This window comes from Palaemon carinicauda, chromosome 43 (assembly GCF_036898095.1).
Source record: "Palaemon carinicauda isolate YSFRI2023 chromosome 43, ASM3689809v2, whole genome shotgun sequence".
Classification (NCBI taxonomy): Eukaryota; Metazoa; Arthropoda; class Malacostraca; order Decapoda; family Palaemonidae; genus Palaemon; species Palaemon carinicauda.
Window position 1 is genome coordinate 22,399,080 of NC_090767.1, and position 25,661 is coordinate 22,424,740.

At 45.1% G+C, this 25,661-nt stretch overlaps 1 long non-coding RNA gene across 1 annotated transcript; it reads left to right on the forward strand.

Moving 5' to 3' along the window:
* Positions 1–479: 479 nt before the first annotated feature.
* On the forward strand, positions 480–25,661 carry LOC137633472 (uncharacterized). Its single transcript, XR_011042251.1, has 5 exons — positions 480–580; positions 12,772–13,062; positions 21,190–21,322; positions 21,752–21,933; positions 25,206–25,661. It is a non-coding gene; the product is annotated as an uncharacterized lncRNA (long non-coding RNA).

Consider the following 25,661-nt stretch of genomic DNA (forward strand, 5'->3'; position numbering starts at 1 on the left):
CCCATGCTGCTTTTATCCTATTCTCGTCTTCAGCTTCACATCCTCCCTCCTGATTTATAGTAGATCCCAAGTATCTAAATTGCTCGACCCCTTTTATAACTGCTCCTCTACTTTCATGTATGGCTATCTTGTCTTTACCTTCCTTACTGCTAAGTATGTAGCCTATACTAAATGTGAGTGTATCTGGCATCGAAAAGTTTCTTTCGATTGATAGAGACTTCCTTTCGTTTATTTGCATTGTACAGGAGATCCGAGACATCCTAACGGATGACTATTGATAATCCTGGTGGTATTTTAGATCCTACAATGGAGACGGATGAACCACAGTCATCACTAATAAATTCTTATGCAAGTTGGGATAGGAATTTAATGATGTATTTTCATAGTGTGTTTTTTAAATTAAAGCAAAGAGAGTGCAGTTGAGAGATAGTATGAGATTACTGTATATGAAATTGCAATATGAAATCGTATTTTTTGTTAACAGGATAAATCGGCACAGACCAAAGTTCAGCCATGAACAAAAAGAGCAGTGCGTGTTCAAGTCAATATCACAAAAAAGCCCCTGCTAAGAAGTCCAAAGGTATGTGCTCTGATGAATGATAGTTATTATACGTTGTATTTTGGTTGTGGTAACAGGACAAAGATGAAAAAGATCCATTCTGGATGAACAATAAATGAGAAAGCATTCTTCATATGGTTCAAACTGATATGGTTCTAGAATTTCTGATAACTAATCCTCATTATCTGCTACATCTTCTTTGTTTACATCATCCAATTCTATTGGAAAAATCACTCAAATCTCTGCTGTGTTCCATTTTGGAACCCCTTTTCATGTGGTCAGCTGACTGTAAACAAACCGGTGGGCAGAGTCAAGATGTCTCCCTGTAATGTCACACATTGCTGTAACAACTTTTGCCAAAATTCATGAGTCTCATTGAGACCTGTGCCAGCTGGTGTAGTTAATTTCATCTACAAATAAAACTGCTGGCGTGTGATTATTAATTTATGGATCTGAGTGAATTATAATAATAGATATTGTTTATTCTTTCAGTATTGTTTTTTTGGGCTCAGGTCATGTCGTCCTGATGGAAGGTTCCTATAAGTAGCTTCTTAGGGATATTTGACTACAGTGATATATCCCAGAGAATTTACCTTTAGGTCTCCAGAATTCTAACTCCTGGCGCGAATATCCTTAAATTTTCTCCTAAGGATATCACATAAATCAGGGGACGTATATCTTGATACGACACATAGCAATCTTCCCCCCGAATAGCGTTTTTGCTTCGAGGGGGAAAAGTGGCAAAATTTGAAGGGGAGCCGATATCAAGGTTACCCTTCCTCCCTTCCTACTGCGAGTATCTAGATGGTGCTGTACGTCGCCGCCATGTTTATTCTTATAAGTGTAGCGGCATCGCACGGTGATTTTCCCTGTTATCTCTCGTTACGCTTGGAATTTTTGGATGTATGCAATCTCCAGCCTCTTCTGCCTCTGGAAAGTTGAGTATTGAATCTTTACAGTTTTAAATTTTAGCTCCTGCCTCACAGTGAAATTAGGCTTAAATTAAGCGATGGAGCTTCGCCTTCACCGGAGGCGCCATAGCCGCTGTCGTTCATAACGCATGTGTTATTTAGTTAGCCTGAACAACTTTCCCGGTTTTAATAGCACCAATATTTACGAAGCTATTCAATCTTTTTGCTAGGAAGTTATTTATATTATGCCGATTGTATGCTTAATAGTTTTGGCAATTTAGGTAACCGAACCTTGCTTACGCTAGGCTTCCTAGCCTATGCGTTCTAGTTTAGTGTCATGCATGATATAATAGACATTCCTAGTGTTATTAAAATTAAATATGAAGCTATTTAGGCAATTTGTACTTGTAAGATATTGATTGCATATATATTTTCCTCTTCCTCTGCGATCGTATACGAGAGGTTTTCGGCGATTAAGGTAGTCGAATCTCACCTGCCACTCGGCTACTAGACTAGTGGCTTTAGTATACTTTCATACATGTCCCGGTTTACCCTCGTCTTGCCAACGAGTAGACACTCCGGCTTGACTGGGCTAGTGTTTTCTGTCTCTTCCCTTGGCCGGCAGATAGCAGACTTTGGGTTTCGGTCAGAACCTCAGAGTATATAGTCTTTGTCGGCGGCCGGCCGGCAGGGTGAATAGTCATTCCCTGCCGGACTAGGCTGCCGGCATAGGAGGCTAGACCTCCCTAGTCCGCACTTGAAGTGGTTGTATGATGCCGCCACCTTCTCCCTGCGACCTAGAAGACTAGTCCTGTGCTCGCAGACCCTAGGCTGAAGAATAGACATTCTTCTGCCGCTTAGGATGGCGCCGGCACTGAAATTCAGTTTCTCCTATGTTGGGAGGGGGCGGCAATACTGCCGCCGTCCCCTTAACTATATTGGCAGACCTTAGGTTGAAGAATAGATATTCTTCTGCCGCCTAGGACGGCGCCGATATTGAAACAGAGTTTCTTCGGGGTGTGGTAGGACCGGCAACTCTGCCGGCTCCTCCCACACTTCATACAGGACCCTTTTCCCTATCCCCTCTGTCCTTTAGTGATGGCCTAGCCATCGCAACCCTTTGGCTGTCGTCCTACAATCTCACCGCTTGCCGGCGGGTTGTGGGGCCGGCCGAGGCTCCTACATAGCAGCTACTTAGTCGCTCAGCCTTCCCATATGGACGCAAGGTTCCGGGAAAGCTATGCCGGCTGCTGGTGGGAGACCTCTATACTGTAGAGTGTTCTTCAGTCCTCTCTTGGACTGCCATCCACATACCAGTGACCGGCAACGGTGTGTGTTTGAATGGAAGGTTGAATGATACATTCTCCCCCTTCCATTTGAACCCTCATACTGGAGGAAGGCAGTAAGATTAAGTTCTTACATCCTTAATTATTGGTGATACACAATTAATAAGGTAACCTTCACTCCATGCTTTCTCTCTCTCTATCGGCTAGTGCCGCCTGGTACTAACCTAGCAGGCAAATGCTAGCCGAGTTGGACCAGTGCAGCCGGTACTACCCCAGCCGGCGTGTCGTGCCGCCAGGTACTAGCCTAGCCGGCAAAACTACAGTATATGACTATACAGTAGCCAGGATATTTGCAGTATAAATCATACTGCAGAAAGAAAACTATAGTATATATTATACAGTAGTTATTTTCCAACATACCTTGTGGTATCCTTGCACAGTCTATTGTTGAGACCAATCATATATGAAAGGAAATAGATTTCTTTCAATATACTGATAGATGATCAGTTACTAATTACCCACATTATTAAAACCTTTGGGAAGTCAGTGTTAAGTTACACTTATCTATCCTTACAGGTTAGAGTTCTTCCATTGGGTTTCCTGAATAGGAAAACTCTAGGTTTTAATTATGGGGAAGGTTGCAGCAATTGGCTGGACAGGAAGCACAAGTATGTGTCTTTCCTAATTCCTTTCTAGCTTATCTACCCTGAGCTATATGCAGAAAATATTAATAATATTTCAGATAGTTTATCAGGTGAGATGAACTACCGCTTACTCATTTAGTTTTCCTCTCTTTACAGGAGGACCATCCCAAGTGCCGTCGAGTCTTTTGCGGCCATGAGGAGTGCAGGGCTCATTCTCTCTGCGCCATCTCCAAGGGATCTCTTAAGTACTGGGACCCCCAAGACTGCAGTGTTTGCAAGGCCTTGGTTACTGAGGCTTTTGATGACCCCAAGACAGCGGAGTCAAGGGATGAAGCAAGGAGTAAGCTGCGTAGATGGGTTTGTTGCTTTCAAAAGAATGCCACGGGACCTTACCTTTCGAGTGAACGGATGCGCGCTTTGCTGTTCCTTAAGGCGGGTGTGGAAGCTGTCATACCCCAGCCTCGACCGGAGATCCCTTGCGTCCAGATTACCGTAGATAAGGACGTCTCGGACGCGATGAAGGACATCTACCTAGATGAGAAGATGTCGGAGGTGTCTGAGGACACCGAGAAAGACCTTCTAGCGGAAGGTCTAGAAGAGGAGTCTACCTTGGCTCCTGAAGATGAGGAGGATGATGTCGAATCGGAGTCCGTTTCATCGGTGCTGGCCCCAGTACCCCTACCCTCTACGTCTTCTGCTCCTCCATCAGACGACATGAATAAGACATTGGCCAGTCTTATGGCTATGATGGAGGCTCTTCGTAAGCAGAACGAAGAAAGGGACACTGATCTGAGGAGAAGGAGGGACCATCTCGACACGTCCCGCGGGTCTCAGAGATGACTCAATGTGAAAGATCTTGCCTCTTATTCTGAGGTGAACCCTTGGAGGCATGCAGAATACATGCCCATTACCAATGGTAAGTTGTTCATGTCAGGAAAGCTGGGGGCTGTCCTCATAGAGGAAGTCAAATTTTGGCCTAGTTTTCAGTCTTACCCAGACTGCTTTGTCCGCCTGAAGGCGGAACCATCTTCCAAGGAGGAGACGGAACCGAAGGTCATAGTTCTTGACCATGGGAAGGCTCAGGCTATATTGTCAAGTAGCCTGAAAGAGAAGGGCTTCACTAATTCAAAAGTTTCAGCCCTTAGCAAGAAACACCCTACCTTTCTTGCTCCTGCCAATCTAGCCTTTCCCTTTACTGCAAAAGGATTTAAGGCAGTAGAGGCAGGCAAACCTTGCCCTACACTCGAGGAGTGTAGACCTTTATCCCTAGCCCTGCCTTCGGAGGATAAGGACTGTAAGGAAATCCACCTTACCTTCTCAGTTGGGAAGTTGGAGGCAGACATTGCTGGACGCCAGTTCAGCGAAAACCTCCCTAAACTGTCTGACTTCTCTTGCTTAGGGAGCAAGAGACAAAAGAAAGACTTGCCGCATCCCTGTCCCACCAGATTTGCTTGGAAAGAACGGCAAGCAATAGTAGAAACCTAGACATAATCATGGTCTTGGCCAAATCTCATTTGGCTACTCTGGTTAAGGACCTATATGGTTTTGTGAGAGCCAGATGAGCATGTAGGGAGTTCATGTTTGCTTCGGCTGCAGTAAAACACGAACCTAGGAAGCTGATAGCCTCCAATATCTGGGGAAAGGACCTCCTCCTGAGCGAAGTGGTAAAGGAAGTAGTAGACAAGGCCGACACGGAGAACAGAAATCTTTTCCAAAAGTGGGGCATGTCAGCGAAGAGGAAGTCTTCCCCGGATGAGGGTCCCTAACCTAAGAGGAAGACAAAAAGACCTAGGTTGCCCTCTTGGCCTGGCAGACAATAGCAGCAACAGCAGCAACAACTTCCCGCAGTTCCCATGACCGCGGTACCCCAGATGTGGCACAACCCCAACCAACTTACCAGATGGTGCCTCAGCAGCTGGTTGCCCACTCACCAGCATTTCAACCTGCGTATGAGAGGCAGACCACTACCTTTCGTCCTAAAGGTAGAGGGTCAAAAAGGGGTTCCTCTAGAAACCCCCCAAGAGGAAGAGGGGGTAAGGGAGGACGCGGTCAAGGAGGCAAGTCCTCCGGACAGTCGAAGCAATGAGATGCTTCTGGTAGGAGGAAGACTCCAACAATTTCAGGATCGTTGGACCTTCGATCCTTGGGTCCACAGCCTAATCAAGAATGGACTTGGATGGAGCTGGAGGACATCTCCACCATCATTTCCTCAATTCTTCCAACACTCCACCCCCGTCCCGGAAGAATACACCCGAGAACTTTTGAGCAAACGGGTGATAAGGAGGGCAAAGTCCATCAAATTCCAAGGAAAGCTGTTTTGTGTTCCCAAGAAGGACTCAGACAAACTCAGAGTCATTCTGGACTTGTCGCCACTCAACAAGTTCATAGAAAACAACAAGTTCAGGATGTTAACCCTTCAACACATAAGGACCCTACTGCCAAAAAGGGCGTACACAGTCTCGATAGACCTGGCAGATGCCTATTGGCACATTCCAATCAATCGCCAACTCTCCTCCTACCTAGGATTCAGGCTACAGAAGAAGAAATACGTCTTCAGAGCCATGCCCTTTGGACTAAATATAGCCCCAAGGATCTCTACAAAGCTTGCAGACGCAATTGTTCAACAACTACGCCTAGAAGGTGTCCAGGTAGTAGCCTACCTGGACGATTGGCTGGTGTGGGCAGCATCCGGGATGGAGTTCATGCAAGCATCCAAGAAAGTGATCCAATTCCTGGAACATCTTGGATTCAAGATCAACGTCAAAAAGTCTCGATTATCTCCAGCTCAAGAGTTTCAATGGCCAGGAATACATTGGAACTTAAAGTCACACAGTCTCTCCATTCCCCCAGGGAAAATAGGAGAGATAGCAGGATCTGTCAAGAGACTACTGAAATCCGACAGGATATCAAGACGTCAACAAGAGAGAGTACCGGGTTCTCTTCAGTTTGCATCAGTGACGGACCCAGTGCTAAGAGCACAGCTAAAAGATGCATCAGGAGTCTGGAGAAGATACGCATCAAACGTTCAAAGAGATCTAAGAAGACCGATACCGACTCGACTACGATCGCTTCTCAAGCCATGGTCGAAGGCCAAGAACCTGAAGAGGTCCGTACCCTTGCAACCACCTCTACCTTCAGTCATCATCCATACAGGACGCATCAGAGGAAGGATGGGGAGGTCACTCCCACCAACGGAAAGTCCAAGGGACTTGGTCTTCTCTATTCAAGACCTTCCACATCAACATTTTGGAAGCCATGGCAGTCTTTCTCACGCTGAAGAGGCTGTCCCCTCGCCATTCAGTCCACATAAGACTGATTCTGGACAGCGAGATGATAGTGAAGTGTTTGAATCGTCAAGGCTCGAGATCACCCCAAATCAACCAAGTGATGTTGGCCATCTTTCACCTGGTGGAAAAGAAGAGATGGCATTTATCAGCAGTTCACCTTCAAGGGTTCCGCAATGTGACAGCGGACGCTCTATCCAGGCTCACGCCGATAGAGTCAGAATGGTCCCTACACGCAGGATCATTCTCCTTCATCTTACATCAAGTCCCAGAACTGCAGATCGACCTCTTTGCGACGAGCGGCAACAAGAAACTACCTCGTTATGTGGCCCCTTACGAGGACCCTCTAGCGGAAGCGATGGACAACATGTCCGTTGACTTGAACAGATGGAACCGGATTTACCTGTTCCCTCCAACCAATCTCTTTATGAAGGTCCTCAACAAGCTGAGATCCTTTAGGGAAACGGCAGCTTTAGTGGCTCCAAAGTGGCCGAAGAGCAATTGGTTCCCTCTAGTACTAGAACTAAAGCTGAGGCTGGTCCCTCTGCCGGTCCCAGTACTGAGTCAACAAGTACAGAAGTCGACTGTCTTCGCTTCATCACAGAAAACCCAAAACCTTTATCTCATGATTTTCTCTCCTTAGCAGTAAAGAAAGGGTTTGGGATATCGAGAGACAGTATAGACTTCCTAGAAGAGTATAAGTCTAAGTCTACTAGAAGACAATACGAGTCATCTTGGAAGAAGTGGGTTGCTTTCGTCAAGAAAAAAGGACCAAAAGAAATCTCAACGGACTTCTGTTTATCCTTCTTCATACACCTTCATAAACAAGGTTTGGCAGCCAACACGATAACCACGTGTAAATCAGCCTTGACTAGACCTCTGCTATACGCCTTCCAAGTAGATTTGTCAAACGAAATCTTTAACAAGATCCCTAAGGCTTGTGCTAAACTTAGGCCTGCAGCCCCTCCGAAGCCTATCTCATGGTCCTTGGGTAAGGTCCTACACCTTGCTTCAACAGTGAACAATGAGAATTGCTCTCTGAAAGACTTAACCCAAAAAGTTATATTCTTGTTTGCTCTAGCCTCGGGGGCCAGAGTTAGTGAAATAGTGGCCCTTTCCAGAGATGAGGGCCATATTCAGTTCACAGAAGTGGGAGAACGGAATCTTTTTCGTGACCCAACATTTCTCGCCAAGAACGAGCTACCCACCAAAAGGTGGGGTCCCTGGAGAATCTGCCTTCTGAAGGAAGATATCTGGCTGTGCCCAGTGGAGTGTCTAAAGGTCTATCTTGGTAGAACTTCAGACTTCAAGGGAGGACAGCTCTTTAAAGGAGAAACCTCAGGGTCAAACCTATCCCTAAAACAACTAAGAGCGAAGATCACCTATTTTATTCGCAGAGCGGATCCTAACAGTACACCCGCTGGTCATGATCCAAGAAAAATGGCTTTGTCACTGAACTTTTTTCAGTACATGGACTTTGAGCGTCTCCGCTCATACACTGGATGGAAGTCATCCAGAATGTTTTTCAAACATTACGCGAAGCAAGTGCAAGAACTCAAGCGCTTTGTGGTGGCGGCATGTAGTGTACTAAAACCTGTCGTCTAGTGCTGCAATGAACAGTGAATTGATTGGGACTGTCAATGTAAGTGTGAAAGTATTGACACCTCACAGTGCAATACTTGGACATAAGTGTCACCAGGGTGACACCAAGGACTGTCTAGTTATTTAAGGTGAAGAAACATAGACATAGCACTTGTGCCGTGTGTTTTTACAGTGTGAAGAGACAATCAATATCTCAGAAATGCATATTAGAAAACTTAATAAATTTTCAGATTACAGTGGCTATAAAATATTTCCCTTTCAGGTGAAACAAACAATTTCTTGACTATGATTCTAGAACATGTTTCTTATTGCATTTATTAACATTATGTTATATATATTGATTTTGCTGGTTATTTATTATCTATAAATACTTGTTGTGTATTTGTGTCTTATTTCGCCCCAAAAATTGATTTTCAATAAAGATATGTCAGAGTATTATTTTCCTTTAATAAACTGCATATGCTTATACGAACAAAATATATAGCTAATACCTTTGTTCTTATACGAGTGCAAACTTTATCTGGTAACAATACAAGACCTGTATGTACTTGATGCTGGTAACACATACAGTGAGACCTGTATGTACTTGATGCTATGTTTGTTCATATGTTATATGCAAACCTTGAGACTCCTTTCCTATGTCTAGTATGACTCTTCCCTGCAGGGGGCAGGAAGCACTAACATGGTTTATGATTAGCAGTAATGACGTATAACGGTAACGTCTCATGTCTCTATGGTCTGGATGACCAAGGAATAACTGTCCCGAGGTTAAGGCACTTTTGGAAAATCCACAGATACAGTACTTTCTAAATAATTCTCTGGTAACCTTCCATCAGGACGACATGGCCTGAGCCCAAAAAACGGATTTTGAGCGAAGCGAAAAATCTATTTTTGGGTGAGATAGCCATGTCGTCCTGATGGACCCGCCCTCCTTTTCTATAGAAAAGGCCTTGGCAGGATCCCTCCTGAAACTGCTATATCTGTAGCACCATGCTCAACGCTACAAGGAATAAACATGGCGGCGACGTACAGCGCCATCTAGATATTCGCAGTAGGAAGGGAGGAAGGGTAACCTTGATATCGGCTCCCCTTCAAATTTTGCCACTTTTCCCCCTCGAAGCGAAAACGCTATTCGGGGTAAAGATTGCTATGTGTCGTATCAAGATATACGTCCCCTGATTTATGCGATATCCTTAAGAGAAAATTTAAGGATATTCGCGCCCGGAGTTAGAATTCTGGAGACCTAAAGGTAAATTCTCTGGGAATATCACTGTAGTCAAATATCCCTAGGAAGCTACTTATAGGAACCTTCCATCAGGACGACATGGCTATCTCATCCAAAAATAGATTTTTCGCTTCGCTCAAAATCCACTTAGGCATGATAGCCTATCTTTAAGGTTAAGCTGGAGATCATTATCAAAGGGGAAAATGGACATTCTGAGGAGTTGCCAGCACCATTGTATGGGTTTTCAGTACGAGAAGTTTTGGCAGAAGTTTTGGCTTTTAGGAGGCAAAAAAATAACATTCGTGCTTAGGAAGAGAAAGTTTTGTCTCATGATTTGGCGAGTTCAAATGCTGTTGCGCTTTTAAAAAAGTTGGTGTTTACCAAATAAAGACAAGTTACACAAAGCTTGTCTCAATTTTCTAGAAGAGCAATATGGATGAGGATCGACATTATTGGTGTTGAACTCCGAAAAGTTGCTGAGACCATAGCCAAGGAATTTGGCTTCACCAATTTCATGGTACTGGATGACTGGATGTAGAGGTTTCGCCATTGTTATGGCTTAGGTAATCATTGCAGTGGTGGGAAGTGATCCAGTGCCAGTGTAGGCATAGGTGAAGTTTCTCTTGATAAAATCTTATCCTTGTCATTTGTTACTGGTAAAAAGGTTATTATTGGTGACATATTTTTCTATACGTGGATACAAACCTTAACCTTTTTTTTTTTATAGGAATAGGATTTTAGCAAAGCTGGAAACTGGGCTGTTTAAATTTCCTAGTGGATAGGGCGAGAAGCCACTTTGACTTCAGCCACTGAATTGTGTTCTTGTAAAAAAAATTTTGCTTATCTCTTCAGATTGCTTGTGTATATACCTGTTTGTGGAAAACCTGTGAATAGACATGCAATCTTGCCCTCGAATTCCTGGATGACTGCAGGATTTTCATGAGTGGGTCCCCATTCTTCATGTCCCAGTGGCAGGAGTTCGGAAAGAAAAAAGAAATCTTAGCGAGATTCTTCCCCTTCTAGTTCTATAGCAAAGAAATCTGCTGATTCTCTTCCCTCATCTCTTGGAGCTTGGGCTCCTGGTTCTTCTCCATTGTCCTCCTTCGGGGGAGTACGGAGAAGGAAGCTCGGAGTGAGGTAGCGGTATCTGCTTCCCCTAGAGGAGCAGGTATCTCTTCTGCTCTTGGTCAACCCAATGAAACCTTTAAAGATGGCATTGCTAGTGATGACACCCTTAACACCTATGGCTATTGTTTGGCCAAGAAGGAATACTTTCCAAAGTTAGAATCCTGCGTGCCTTAGCTTTATGCAGAGCAAAGTCTCCATCACTGAAGCCTGCTTCGTCTGCTGCACCTGCAGAAGAAGCCTTTTGATCTGTCCATTCAGGATTGAATTCTTTGAGAGGAATAGCTGAAGTGCTATCCCCACTTCAGAGGCCCCTTCAGCTTCTAGGAAGCCCTTTACCAGCTTTACCTTTATCTTTGAACTATAACCGTCTTTACTAGACAGAAAGTCGAGTCTCTTGGACAAGTTCTTCCCTGTTCGCCAAAAATTTTCTCTGACAATGCACCAACCTACGAGAATGTGGTCCTCTGTGTGCCTCTCTGTGTGGACCTTTTGGACCTTAAGAAGAAGGGGTGAAGGCAGTTACATTCCTGGCCCACCAATCCATAATTCACAAACCAATGGACCAACTGGGCCCTGAAATGAAGAAATGCCATAGCCACAAAGTTCACGAGGCAAATTGGACAAAGGGAGGCATCGAGCATTAAGAAATCCCCCAATTACTTTTAATCTGGCCCCGTTCCCTCCGGAGGAAATCGAACCAAGGCTCTTCCTTTGAGCAGTCTCCGTCAGAAAAACAACAGAATCTTGCGGAACTAGATCGAGAACGAGTAATTTCCTAAGGGTATGCGATCCCATGGCAGAGCGAATTTGATATGGCTCTCAAGAAAACGGTTGTCAAGGAAAGTTCAACAATACTGTCAGCGTCTTCTTCCAGAAGGTCCACTAATTTCACCCAGCCATTTTGCGCCTGGTTCAGCCAACCTAGAAGGAGAAGAGGCAGGCAAGAGGCTAGGTTTCGTTAGGAAAGGCAGTGCCCCCTGCAACTACCATGAGGGGGGTGATGCCTCTCAAGCTGGTGGGTGAGGTGGCAGTACCACGGAGTAGAACACTGTATGATAGACATCCTCTGACATAGTTACCTCATCCTGTTCATCAGCTCTCACCCTCCCCTCATTCAGAACCCAATGACATTATCATCGTATTCTCAAGGGTGATAAAAAAGACTGCATCCAACAAGTGGAAGTCCAAAAGATGGTGAACAAAGATGCTCTTCGAGTAATCGTAGATGTTGTCTCCAGGTTATTCAGCGCCATTTTTTAGTCGAAATGTTGACAGGAGACTGGAGAACAATTAAAGACCTCTCTGCTTTAAATGAGTTTGTTCTCAAACCATTCAGAATGGAGAGAGTGAACACCATAAGAAATGCCATCAGGAAGGATGATTTTATACTCTTTCTAGATCTGAGATTCATATTTACAGATTACGGTATATCAATTGTCAAGGGAATTCCTCCAGTTCTCGCTAGGGGTTAAGGTCTTCCAGTTCCAAGTCCTGTGCTTTGGCCTGTCGACCACTCCTCAGATGTCCACTTTAGTGTACACTCTCGTCTCAGCTTGGGCACATGCCAACAGCCTCAGGCTACTGAGGTACCCTGGTGATTTGGTGATCCTATCATCCTCCAAGGGGCAAATCTTACAATACCGTGGCAGACTTCTCTTGGTTTACCAAGATCTGGGGATTATGCCTCAGCAGAAGGTGGTGTACCTAGGGATGAGAGTGGACACAATAATAGGGAAAGTCTTTCCTCCAACGGTCGAGAAGCCAGGCTCCGCCCTTTTTTACATCCCCAACAGCTTCCAGCTTGTCAGTGACAGCAACTTCTAGGCCACTTATCATTATTGGAGAAAATGTATTTCTTGTTTAATAGAGACCATTTTCATTCTGCTTCCTGATAATGTGTATAAAAGAAATAATAGGATTTGTTTTTTATTTTTAATGTATAGAAAATGGCTGTCAAGCATAAATATGTTGAATCTTGAAACGTTTGTAAATTACTTGTGTATTTAAAATGACTCCTCTTATTTCATATATCAAAGGAAGATCATTCTTTCAATGTTTTCTTGTTCTTTTAATGAAGTTGTTTCCTCTCATCTGGATATTGATTTTTGTTATAATTTTTTTATTATTTTTAGAAGATGCTGTGGACATAAATAATGAGCTAGAAGACGACAAAGCTCCGGATGCCATAGATCCAAATGCAGTACCCTAGATTGAACTCATACTTAAGCTAGAACCTGAGAGAGAGTTGTCTCCTAGAGAGGGTGATGCATATGCCGTTGGTAAAGGTTCAAATGCTAGCATGATCTGGTCTGAGGATGATGCTATTGATGTTAATGATGGAGACTCCATTCATATCAAGCAAGAGCCTGTGGAGGAGTATTACAAAATGGTTGAAGAAGAAACCTTGATGCAAAATGTTATTGGTGAGTACATATGTATTCTTTTAACCCTGGTTAGGTAATTTGGTTGCATATCTGTAACATGTTTTGCTTCAGTTGTGCGGATATTTTCAGCATTCTCGGCCTGTCAGCCAGTGATGCCGTTTTGTGTTTTTGTCGCAAAACGTTAAATGATATCTGCCATCTCTCTGTGGTAACTTTTTAACCTTGCTTTAAATTTTAGTAATTAAGCTTTGACAATGAAACCCAAATTACAGTAAATAAAATGAATATGGATTATGATTTGTTCCGACACAGATACAAACCTTCGCTATTTATAGGATATTACTTTCGGCAACGCTGAAAACCAGCCAAGACAATTTTAGTGAGGGATAATTACCCCATCCGCTAGTTAGCAGGAGGGGGTTGGGGGTAGACTAGCTACCCTGCTCACTCACACCTGTCAGTTGAGTAACCACTTTTACTTTTGGCTTGGTAGAGTGTAGACGTGCCGTCTCTCTCTCCCGTTAACAACCTGCCTTGACTTTATTGCTTTTCCTTTTTCTTTTGTGTGTGTCGATGTGTGTATGGTTTTTGTCCCGCTATGCGGACATGTCCTGGGATTGAGGGCCGGCGCTGCGGCACCTTTATGTCGTCCTTGGAGATAGACCCACATCTTTTAGGCCCGGCTTGCCGGGGAACTCAGTGTTCGCAGGACAACACCTGTTCCGAGTGTAGGGAGTGGCCTGCCTCCCAGTGGGAGAGGTTTGCGAGTAAGAAGAAGTCTAAACGCGAATCTTCACTTTCGGGGTCTTCCTCGAAATCGAAGAAATCACGGGCTTCTGCTTCCTCTACGCCCAAATCTCTGCCCGAAGCTAATCCTCGACGAGGCCCTTCCGGGGTACGGTCAAGCAGTAGCGCAGGGCTTGTGACTCCAGGTCAACCCTGGGGGATAGACGAGGATGATGGCTCCCCTAGTGAGTCGGCTCCTTCTCTTCCTCCAGGGAGCGCCTGTTCCTTGCCAGACCTTGGGTCTGGTTCCAACGCCGAGGAGTTAGCTAACCCACCAGGGGCGGTGGCAGGGCTCTCTCCAAGGCAAGCTTCCCCTTCGGGGGAACATATCTCTCGTTCGCGAGGGAAGGTGGCCTCTGTGCATCGGCAATCTCCTTACGCTTTAGGTTCTCCTCCAGGGGCGGAAAGAGAACCTTGTTATAAGCGTAGTTCTCCTTAGGACGAACTTTCCTCCCCTGCGGAGGATTTATCTGTTGACCTTAATCAGTCTCCCCCTCGGGCGGAGTCTGTTGTATGTTCCTCTCCGCTGGTTCGTAGAATGGAGGGGTGGGTAACCCCTCTCCACCCCGGGCGTTCTCCTCCTCGGGCTGTGAGGAGACGTCTTTTTAAACCTGCTGGTTCTTCTCACGTTGACCCTTCGGGGTCTCGTGACGATCACCCTTTGGGCTGGCGTGATCGTGAGTCTTCGGACTCTAGTCATGTTGATCCCGCAGGTTCTCATGACAGCAGGAGTCCTTTGGGTCTCCGTCGCGCTGAACCTTCGGGCTCTCGGGACTTGAAACCTTTGGGTTTCTGTTATGCTGAACCCTCGGGCTCTCGTAACGACGGTGACGTTGAACCTCCGGGTTCTCATACCGTCAGTCATGCTAATCCTTCGGGATCTGGTGACAGAGGAATCTCGATTCCTCATTACGCTGACCCTTCGGGGTCTCGTAACCTGAGTTACGCTGAACCCTTGGGCTCTCGTAACAATAGTCGCGTTAACACTTCGGTGTATCGTGACAGAGAAACTCCGGTTTCTCGTTGCGTTGCTCCTTCGAGTTTGCGCAACACAGTTCACGCTGAACTTTCGGGTTCTCGTGACCAGAGTCATTCTTTTTATGACAGATAGTTTTTAAACTCTCGTTGTGTTGATCGTTCGCGCTCACACAACACAAGCTATCGTGAACCTTCGGGTGAGCGTAGCAGTGAGTTCTCTCACCAACCTGAGAGCTCTTGCGCGCACGACCAAGTTGGGGCACACAATCAAGTTGGCGCGCACGGCCAAATTGGCGCGCGCAAACAAAATGGCGATCATGGCGCGCGGGTTCATCCTATGGCGCTCCATATGCACGAACTGCCTATTGCTCGCCATGCGTGCGAGCAACCTTATGCACGGCAGGTGCGCAAACAACCTCATGCGCTCCAGGAGCGCGGAAAATGTGCGCGCAATCGGGAGAGGCGCGCGCGAGCCCCCTTCCGCCTACCAATAGTTTGGCGCAAGAGCGCACGACCATCTTGGCGCTCACAATCAGTCTCTCGAGCCCCTTGCGTCGCAACAGAGACAACGGTCGCCTGTGCGACCGAGCCCAGATCCTATCCCTAAGGGTAGGCCTGTGCCGATCTTGCCTGTAGGGAAGCCTCCATCGGACAAGAGGGTTAGGGAACCTGCCTAGGTTCCTAAACCCAGGGAGCAGTCCTTTCCTAAGGACCTTCCCCATAGTTCCACAGGAGCCCGTGACCCCCTGTGGCTTAGCACCTTATTCAATGTAATGCGCCAATCATGAAGGGAGTCGTTCCCCGCTCCCAGTCCTTGGGTGATACACCTAGGATTCCCCTGTCGCCTCCTCTCTTCCCGGGGTCCTCTCCTCCCTCGGATCCTAGGAGGAGGTTGGAAGTTCCCGCACAGGCGGGTCCTTCAGGCAAGGGGAGACGATCATCCCCTCGCAAAAGACCTCTGGAGGAGATTAGGCATGAACCTCAGGGTAGCCCCCTGCAGTTCAAGATGCCACAGGCCAGGCTAAAGGGGGAAAGGAAAAAGATTCGTCCTTCGCCCCCCGAGGAGGATAGGGTTACTTCCTATGGAGACTCCTTCCGTCCTTTACCGGTCGAGACAGTGTCTAAGGAGGCACGACCTGCGACCGGGCGGGACTCACCCCGTACGGCAACGGACTTACATTCTACCCGTAAGCCGACGGAGTCCTCTAGGCCCTTGGGGACAGAGGACCTCCGGCCTCGTCGGAGGGAACCGAAGGATTGGTTCACCATCCCCAAATCCTCGGCCAGGCTTCCTTCCTCACTGCCTCCCAGGCAGCTGGAAGCGAGCACCTCCCGGTAGTCTCCCTATCCCCAGTCTATACAGTTGGTGACTTCGACCCACTCCGGGCTCCTATGGATGAGAGCTTAGACGTGGAAGGGCAGAGCGATCTCGAGGACGACGCTCTGCCAGCAGCCGCTAGCCCTAAGCATACAAAGGATGAGAGGAAGGAGTCGGAACATTCCTCCTGGCAGGTCCTAGCCTGCATCCATTCCATCAATGGACTTCAAGATCCATAGGCAGCCCCTCTAGATGGAAAAGGAACGGTCCTTGACCAGTTTTATGGCACTCAGAAACATCATAGGACCAGTGCAGCTTTGCCCTAGCCAAAGGCGTTGAAGAGTGCCAAGCAGAAGACGGTGTCCCAGGCAATTGGGTCCACCTCTTGTCTCCCCTCCAACTCGTCCTCCAAGCTCCTACCTCCTCCGTATGTGTTTCAGAGGAGGTACTACGAAATCCTCGGGGAATCTCTTCCAACGCTGCCTCTCGACCACTCTATAGCGGCACTCTCGAAGGCCACCCCCTTCGAGAAACTTATGGGACTTCCAGTCTCCTTTTCGGCCTCTGAAATCCTAAACCAGGAAAAGGTGGTGAAGTACGCCATGCAGGCTACTTCATGGCTGGATTTCTGGTTAGGATCCTTAGGACAACTGATGCGGTCTAAAGACCTGTTTCGGGAGTCCTCCAGGAAGTCTTTGGAGACTTTCCTATTGTCTGGCACTCGGGCCATCGAGTTCCTTTCCCATCAGGTAGTGAACCTTTGGGCCAACACTATCCTGAAGAGGAGAGATGCCGTCATAGGCAAGCTCTATAGACATCTCCCTCAGGCCAAAGTAACGAGTCTGAGAAATGCTCCTTTCGAGGGCAATTCTTTGTTCCATCCCGAGGACGTCGAGCGGGTGGCAGAGAGGTGGAGGAAGTCCAGTCAGGACTCCCTCATCCAAAAGGTCTTAACAGCTAGACCTTCCCCCTCTCAGCCACAGCGGAAAGCACAGCAAAACCCGCAGCCGAAAAGGGCTAAAGACCCAAAACAGCAGGGTAAAAAGGGTGCAAAGCAGGCCTTTCACAGCAAAAAGTCCTTCCGTGGAGGAAAGGGTAAGAAAGGATCTAGCCGAGGCCAGTCCCATTAAGACAGGCAATCCTCCCATTTGCCCACGTGTGGGGGGGATGGCTGCAAAGCCGCTGGCAGAGGTGGCTTTACCACGGGGCCGAACCCTGGACGGTCGAGGTGATTCGTTCAGGGTATCGTATCCCGTTCACGCTCTCTCTCCCTCCACTGACTCGAGTGCCGATTCCATTGAACTCCTGTATGAAGGGATCCACACAGGAGTTTGCCCTCAGGGCAGAAGTCCAGTCCGTGTTGGAGAAGGACGCTCTCCAGGAGGTCCTCGACGGGTCCCCAGGCTTCTACAGTCGACTCTATCTTGTGGAAAAGGCGTCTGGAGGCTGGAAACCAGTCATCGACCTCTCGGCCCTGAACAGGTTTGTCGAACAGACACCTTTCAGGATGGAGACGGCCGACACAGTCAGACAAGCGATAAGACCCCAGGACTTCATCTGCACTCTAGATCTGAAGGACGCATACTTCCAGATCCCAATTCATCCGTCTTCCAGGAAGTATCTGAGATTCATGTTCAATCGGAAGCATTACCAGTTCTGGGTGCTGTGTTTCGGTCTTTCCACAGCACCCCAGGTATTCACGAGAGTTTTCGCCCTAGTGTCATCTTGGGCTCACAGAGTCGGCATCCGTCTCCTAAGATACTTGGACGACTGGCTGATTCTGGCAGACTCGGAGGCGGCCCTTCTCCGCCACCGAGACGAACTTCTAAGGTTTTGCCAGGATCTGGGGATCGTGGTAAACTTCGAGAAGTCTCAACTGCTCCCCTCTCAAGAACTGGGATACCTAGGCATGCGATTAGACACCCTAAGGCACAAAGCGTTTCCATCAGACGAAAGGATCCAGAGACTGAGGGAGATGGCACAGGTCTTCCTCAGTCGGGAAGAGCTCCCGACGCAGTATTGGCTTCGCCTTCTCGGTCACCTCTCTTCCCTGACCCGACTGATCTCCAAAAGTCGATTCAGGATGAGATCCCTCCAGTGGCGACTGAAATCCCAGTGGAACCAACACTCCGATTCCCGGGATCACCTAGTCCGCATAGGGCTAGAGGAACAGTCGGACCTCAGGTGGTGGCTGGCGGAGCCAAACCTCTGTAAAGGGGTCGATCTTCTCATCTCTCCCCCGGAATTGATGCTTTTTTCGGATGCATCAAAAGAAGGGTGGGGCGCTCACGTGCTGCACCATTACATCTCCGGCCAATGGTCCGAATCAGAAAGGTACCAGCACATAAATCTCTTAGAGATGAGGACAGCCTTTCTGGCCCTCAAAGAGTTCCACCAGGTCCTGGCGGGGCACTCCATCGTGTTGATGAGCGACAACACCACGGTAGTAGCTTATCTAAGCAAGCAGGGCGGTACCTTTTCGCAGCAGCTGTGCCATCTTGCTGTAGAGATACTCAGATGGGCAGAGGACAACTTGGTGACTATCAGCTCGCTTCATTCCGGGCAAGCGGAATGTGCTAGCAGACAAGCTGAGCAAAGCGACTCAGATAGTTGGCACCAAGTGGTCTTTGAATCCTCTGATAGCCAACAAAGTCCTGACTTTGTGGGGTTCCCCGACGGTGGATCTGTTCGCAACGGCCCTGAATTTTAGGCTCCCGTTGTACTGCTCCCCAGTCCCGGATCCCCAAGCTCTTTGGCAAGATGCTTTCCAACAACGGTGGATAAACCTGGACGCTTACGCGTTTCCCCCTTTCTGTCTGAGAAAGGTCCTCAACCAGGTACGAGCAAGCAACAACTTGCAAATGACCCTCATAGCTCCGCTATGGCATCACGCAGAATGGTTCCCGGACCTTCTGCATCTCCTCACGGAGATCCCGAGGGAGCTTCCTCCACAACACGACATCCTCAAACAACCACATGCCAACATCTTCCACAAAACCGTAGCCTCGCTTCGACTTCACGCTAGCAGACTATCCAGCACCTCCTTACACAGAGAGGCTTTTCGCAACCGGTTGGGAAAAGAATGACTGGACACCTCAGGAGATCCACAGAGGCAGTCTACCAGGCGAAGTGGTCAGTTTTCTGCGGTTGGTGTTGTGGAAGGGGTATCTCTCCCCTCGATGCCTATGTTCCAACCATAGCGGAGTTTCTTGTATACCTTCAGGAAGAAAAGCTTCTCTCGGTCTCGGCAGTCAAAGGCTACCGCTCAGCCTTGAGTCTCGCCTTTAGACTGAAAGGAGTCGATATTTCCTCCTAGGAACTTTCTTTGCTCATACGCAGTTACGAGCCTACTTGTCCTCAGGTAGAGCTAAGACCTCCCCCTTGGAACGTGGTTCGGGTCCTCAGGTCTCTGAAGGGCTTCCCCTATGAACCACTACGCCAGGCCTCAGATCGCCACCTAACGTGGAAGACGGTGTTCCTGCTCGCTTTGGCTGCGGCCAAGAGAGTCAGCGAACTTCATGGTCTATCTGCTGATGTCTCCCACTCTAGGAGATGGGGGGAAGTAATCCTCAACTACGTCCCTGAGTTTGTAGCTAAGACTCAAAATCCGGGTGTACCGGACTCCAGGTTCGGCCCATTTCGGATAGAGAGAGTTCGTTTTGTAACCGAAGATCCAGACCAACTGTTACTATGTCCGGTAAGGAGTCTGAGGTGTTACTTAAAAAGAAGAGCAAAAGCTCGCCCCCGTGTACGAGCACTTTTTGTCAGCACGGGGAAGGTCAAGAGGAGGGTCACGAGGAATACTATTTCCTCCTGGATAAGGAAAGTAATCGAACGGCTCTATATCCAGATCCTCCTTTGTCCAACAGACCCAGAGCTCATGACGTCAGAGGCATTGCAACGTCTCTGGCGTTCAAGAAGAATTTTTCTGTGGCACAGGTATTGCAAGCGGGCATGTGGAAGCGTCAGACGACCTTCACAGTCCACTACCTGAAAGACGTAACCCACAGGAGCATGGAAACCTTCTCCATTGGTCCTGTGGTGGCCGCACAACAAGTGATCTAATGCCTCAGGCTCCTTGATGGACAAGTAGCAGAGGGTTGAGGGCTGAGGTTACCCGGGTTAGTCTAGGGTGAATGAAAAGAATGTCTGACTCACTTCTTTCTTTCTCCTTCTCCCCCTCTGGGGAAATAGCTCTGCAAGACCGAAGCATAGCTGACCTCACCCCTCTGCAGGTAAGAATCATTTCCCTTGTGCATCCTGAGTATGAATGAATACTTTGTTACGTCACCAATACCTCTTGAGGGAGGGTATTGGATATGTCTTAGAATCCTCGAGTTCCTACTTGGAGGCAAGCCACGAGTCTCTCTCACACAAGCTTCTGCAGGCCGCTATCAGTGAGTTACCTTGTAACTACTTTGATTTTAGTGAGGGTAGGGTTCCTACTAATTAGATCAAAATCAATTAGAAGGAACCCCGGGTCATGACCAAGGCCAGTTGGTAGAACTTCCTCCCTCCTAAGAGTAAGTCACCCTATAGATACCGAAGGTTTGTATCTGTGTCGGAACAAATAACAAATTTGGAAATAATTTGTATTTTTCCTAACATACAAACCTGGAGTTATTTATACAAACTGGCCTGCCACCCTGTCCCCCTGGAAGTCCTGCCAGAAAGCAAAAGTGGTTACTCAACTGACAGGTGTGAGTGAGCTGGATAGCTAGTCTACCCCAACCCCTTCCCGCTAACTAGCGGATGGGGTAATTATCCCTCACTAAAATTGTCTTGGCTGGTTTTCAGCGTTGCCGAAAGTAATATCCTATAAATAGCTCCAGCTTTGTATGTTTGGAAAAATACAAAATTATTTCCAAATTTGTTATATTTATTTATATTTAAAAGTGTGTATAAAACATTTTAGCTCAATTTCAGTGTACAACAGGAAAGGTATTGAAGCAAAACAGGTATTCCAGGATTTTCGTTTAGCAAAACGTACTCATTGTATTTCAGGTCGTAACTTTAAGATTAACCTTAGACTCTTCCAGATCCTGATATGGCAACACTCGTTCATTTTTCCTTTTCTCTTCCAGGTAGTCAACATTAGGTGTTGCAAGACGAAAGGTCAATGTAGACTTAAATACGTTGTGGTCAGTGATGGTGGCGGGGACAAGACCTGTTTCCTCATCAACACTGCGGACATGTTCCTTTTTGAATGTTGCAATGGTGAGGCATCTCTCTCTCTCTCTCTCTCTCTCTCTCTCTCTCTCTCTCTCTCTCTCTCTCTCTCTCTCTCTCTCTCTCTCTCTTTAGCCTTCTACCTGACTCCACTCTTGCTGCCTTTCTTCCACCTTAACTATCACTCTACTTACAATATTTTCTCCCAGTGGGACCTTGGCACTGAAGGGCTTTCCTGGCCCCAACACCCAACTCTTATGAATGAGGAATAAATTTTACAAGATATGTTTTTTTATATTTGTTGCCATATTATTATCATTATTATTATTATTATTATCTAAGACAAATAAAACTGTGTTTACATTTATGTAAGTAAATTATTGTAAAAATAAAATTTGTGAGTTTAAAAAGAAATTACAGAATAAGAATTTTTTTAATCGCTTGTTTCTCGAACTAATCGACCTTCGTCTCCCGCAGGTGTTTGACAACTGCGCCGTCACCATTATGATTTCGGTGGAACCGTATACGTTTGGACTTGAGATACAGCCGTCCAGGAGGATAAAGATAGACCGAGAACACTCAGTTACCCCAAGACGACGCCTTCTTGATCTATCTCTCCATGTTCTCGCCTACTTTCTTGCTTCGAAAATGTTAAGAAGGTGAGTGACGATCCTTGCTCTTCGTAGCTACTTAGTGTCATCTGTGTACTTTGTAGGGTACACTGTAAGCATTGCTAAATGGTTTTGACAGATTCTCTTTCTGTCACTTTTTAACTGTCTGCTTTATCTTCATTCCCAATTCCTACCCTTCATTGTTCTGTCCATCTTCTTCGATGTTTAAACATAGATACAAACTATATTCCTTTATAACTGGTGCCGGGGAAGACCCACTCGCATGTGGGTCCGCTCAACGCTCATTTTTGGCTTCGGCTGTTTTAATCAATTTGCTTTTTCTCATTCTAGATAAATGGGAAATACAAAAGAAGTTATTTACTGGGTAAGCCGAAAATGTGCGATATGTTTTTGTGTAAACCTGCTGTATTAATCTAGTCCTTCTTGTGACTTTTTTGTTTGTAAATCATGATTAAAAAAACACAAATGTAAAGGTAAACAGATCAACTTGAGACTATATAGATTCTTATACAGTTGATGAAGAAGTTTAAGAATTTTTTTATTTATGTCTTGAATTTATGTCTTAAATTTAATGTGTAAGACATCTATGTCTGAAAGGAAAGTTAATACACAGGGGTATATGTAACAGAAGACATCAGGTAATGGTTTGGGTGTATTATCTCAACACCTCCATAGAATACGAGCGCAGACGTCGGTCTCTAAGACAAAGCAGGGTCTATGGGTGATGTGGAAATTCAGTTTTTGAAAATGACATAATAGAGATGGCTGAACGGGTTAACTTCCAATGAATATCTAAATAATAATTATATATATTACAAGAAAAGGAATTCCAGTTTGTACAGATTTTCGTAGAAGAGACATCAACTATGTTTGAACAATTGACTGGGGAAGGAATACAAGAATGGTTTTAGAGGTATTTAGTGACACCATGACAGCCCCTTGAGGACCAGATTTTCAATTAAAGAGGAACAGAGATTTAGCATTTGAAGGGAATGACTCTCCCACAAGTCATGGACATTCTGACATTGAGATATCAGTTGACATTCCTGAGGTTTGATGAAACCTGTATTGAGAGAGAGATAGAAGAGCCATTATCTATGTGTCCCTTCCCCGATTGCCGTAATTTCATAAATTTTATTCTCGATTAGTTCACCAAACTTGTAACTGGTCTCCATAAGGCACTCGAAGAGTTAGAAGACCCAGGCCTACATGGCTTAGGAGTATGAAGTGTGAAGGAAGTGATGAATAGAGATGTAGTGATTTAAAAGCTCAAGATAGAGACGACTGGTGAAATCTAACCAAGGCCCTTTGCGTCAATAGGTGTTGGAGGAGACGATGATGTTGGATACATTTGGAACTAACAAGAATCAAGTCTGAGGACCAAGGAAACTATAGAAAAAAGGCTTGACCAGGAGTGGCAGGTCTAGATAGAATAAGGATGTGGTATTCACTGTCAAATATTGTTATTTTTACTAGCTAAGCTACAACCCTAGTTGGAAAAGCAAGATGCTATAAGCCCAGGGGCTCCAATGGGGAAAATAGCCCAATGAGGAAATCAAATAAGGAAGTAAGTAAACTAGATGTCTAAATATATATCTACTCTACTAAGACAGACTCATGTCAGTCTGTTCATTAAGAAATTTTCTGCAAGTTTGAAATTGAGTCTCAGTCTCCCTTGGCAGCTTTTTTTCCTTCCTGTAGAGATATGATTTGCAAATTGATACGTGAGGACCAAGTATTTACCAAATTCTAAAATCGATCAAGACAAAATTGATATGTTTTCCTTTATGAGATTCTACTGCTAGAGAGTTATTGGGTCCTTTGACTGACCAGACAGTACTACATTGGATCCCTCTCTTTAGTTATATCTTATTCTTTCCACATTCTCCTCTGTCCTCATGCACCTGACAACACTGAGATTACCAAACAATTCTTCACTCAAGGAGTTAACTACTGCAGTGGCTACTTTTCTCTTGGTAAGGGTAGAAGAGACTTTTTAGCTATGGTAAGCAGCTCTTCTAGAAGTTTTTATAGTTTATATATATATGTATGATTTAATCTAATGTTGCTGTTCTTGAAATATTTTATTTTTATTGTTTATTACCTCTCATGTAGTTTATTTATTTCCTTGTTTCCTTTCCTCACTGGGGTATTTTTCCTCCTTGGAGCTCTTGGGCTTATAGCATCTTGCTTTTTCAACTAGGGTTGTAGCTTAGTAACAATGATAATAATAATATAAAACAGATTTATTACCCCAAATGTTATTCTTAATATGGTCTGCATATCTTTCAAATCATTAGAATTCAATCTAAATTGTGGGCGTTGTATTCATGGTACAAAGAAATGAAGTGTACTTTGTAGTATAGTCTTCTGATTGTAGAAGTTAATGCTTATATACAGAAAGTTAATTCATTGTTTTAATATTCTTAGACTTAGAAATAGCTCACATATTAGATTTCAACTATGAAAATAAAACAAAAGGTTTTCCTGTTCGTCACAATTTGCAAACTAGACCATTGATCCGTCGACTTTACTCACTCCAAAATATGTAAAACAGAGTATAGAGGACTTTGGTTATTATGTAGGCTACAAAAACATAAATTAACACTTGGATACCTACAAGTTCATCTAAATATTAAGAGGAATACTCTGTTACACATGTATACGTATAGATTTTGTCTACACCTTGATATTAAAAGGAATACTTTTTTTAGAATGATTTATTGTTAATTTGTTCTCTTCAGTTATTTATTTCCTTATTTCCTTTCCTCACTGGGCTATTTTTCCCTATTGGAGCCCCTGGGCTTATAGCATCTTGCTTTTCCAATTAGGGTTGTAGCTTGGATAGTAATAATAATAATAATAATACACATGTATACGTATAGATTTTGTCTACACCTTGATATTAAAAGGAATACTCTGTTACACATGTATACGTATAGACTTTGTCTACACCTTGATATTAAAAGGAATACTCTGATACACATGTATACGTATAGTTTTTGTCTAAGTAATTAGTTGTGTTTGTGAGAAAATGTCACATTTAAATGATAGGATTTGCCCAGCGGTGTCCATCTCCTGATGGTGAATGAAGACGAAAATCGAAAGCAACGCAAACTTTAGAAAAGTGAATAACTATCAAGATTAATTCTTCCTAGAGTTTAGAATGATGCAGTTAGACTTTAATGAATAATGAAGATATTATTCAAAAGTTCAGTAATGTATAATTGCTTCTATTATCTCTATTGTCTCCAGATATTCTTAAAAACATGACTAAAATATTTAACTTTCTTTTTCAGATTATCGACATTAGTACGAAGTACAGGAGAAGACTTAACAACGTCACCGAAGATTTATCAGGGGTATAGACGAATCCATAAACGATTTTATCAAGAATCAAGAGAGCATCGATAATTACACCTTTTCTTAATTTCGTTTCAGTGAAGTCTTGGGTTTTTTATTTGAATAAGAATAGATGTATTTTAGGTCCAAATGAAAGAATTGAATAATGCAAAATGTAAGAAGAAAATTCTACTTTGCTAATTAACAATTGAGTTTATTCTAGAGGGCTTGTGAATATATACACATACTCGTAAGGTAGAATGTCTCGTGGAATTGTGGAAGATCTGAATGAGAGAATCTCTGAAATGTATGAAAGGTTTATGTAAAATTTATTTAATTCTTTTTTTCATATTTACATTCTATGAATATTGTTTGTTGAAATTTATTATTGATAGAAATGTACAGAGATGTCA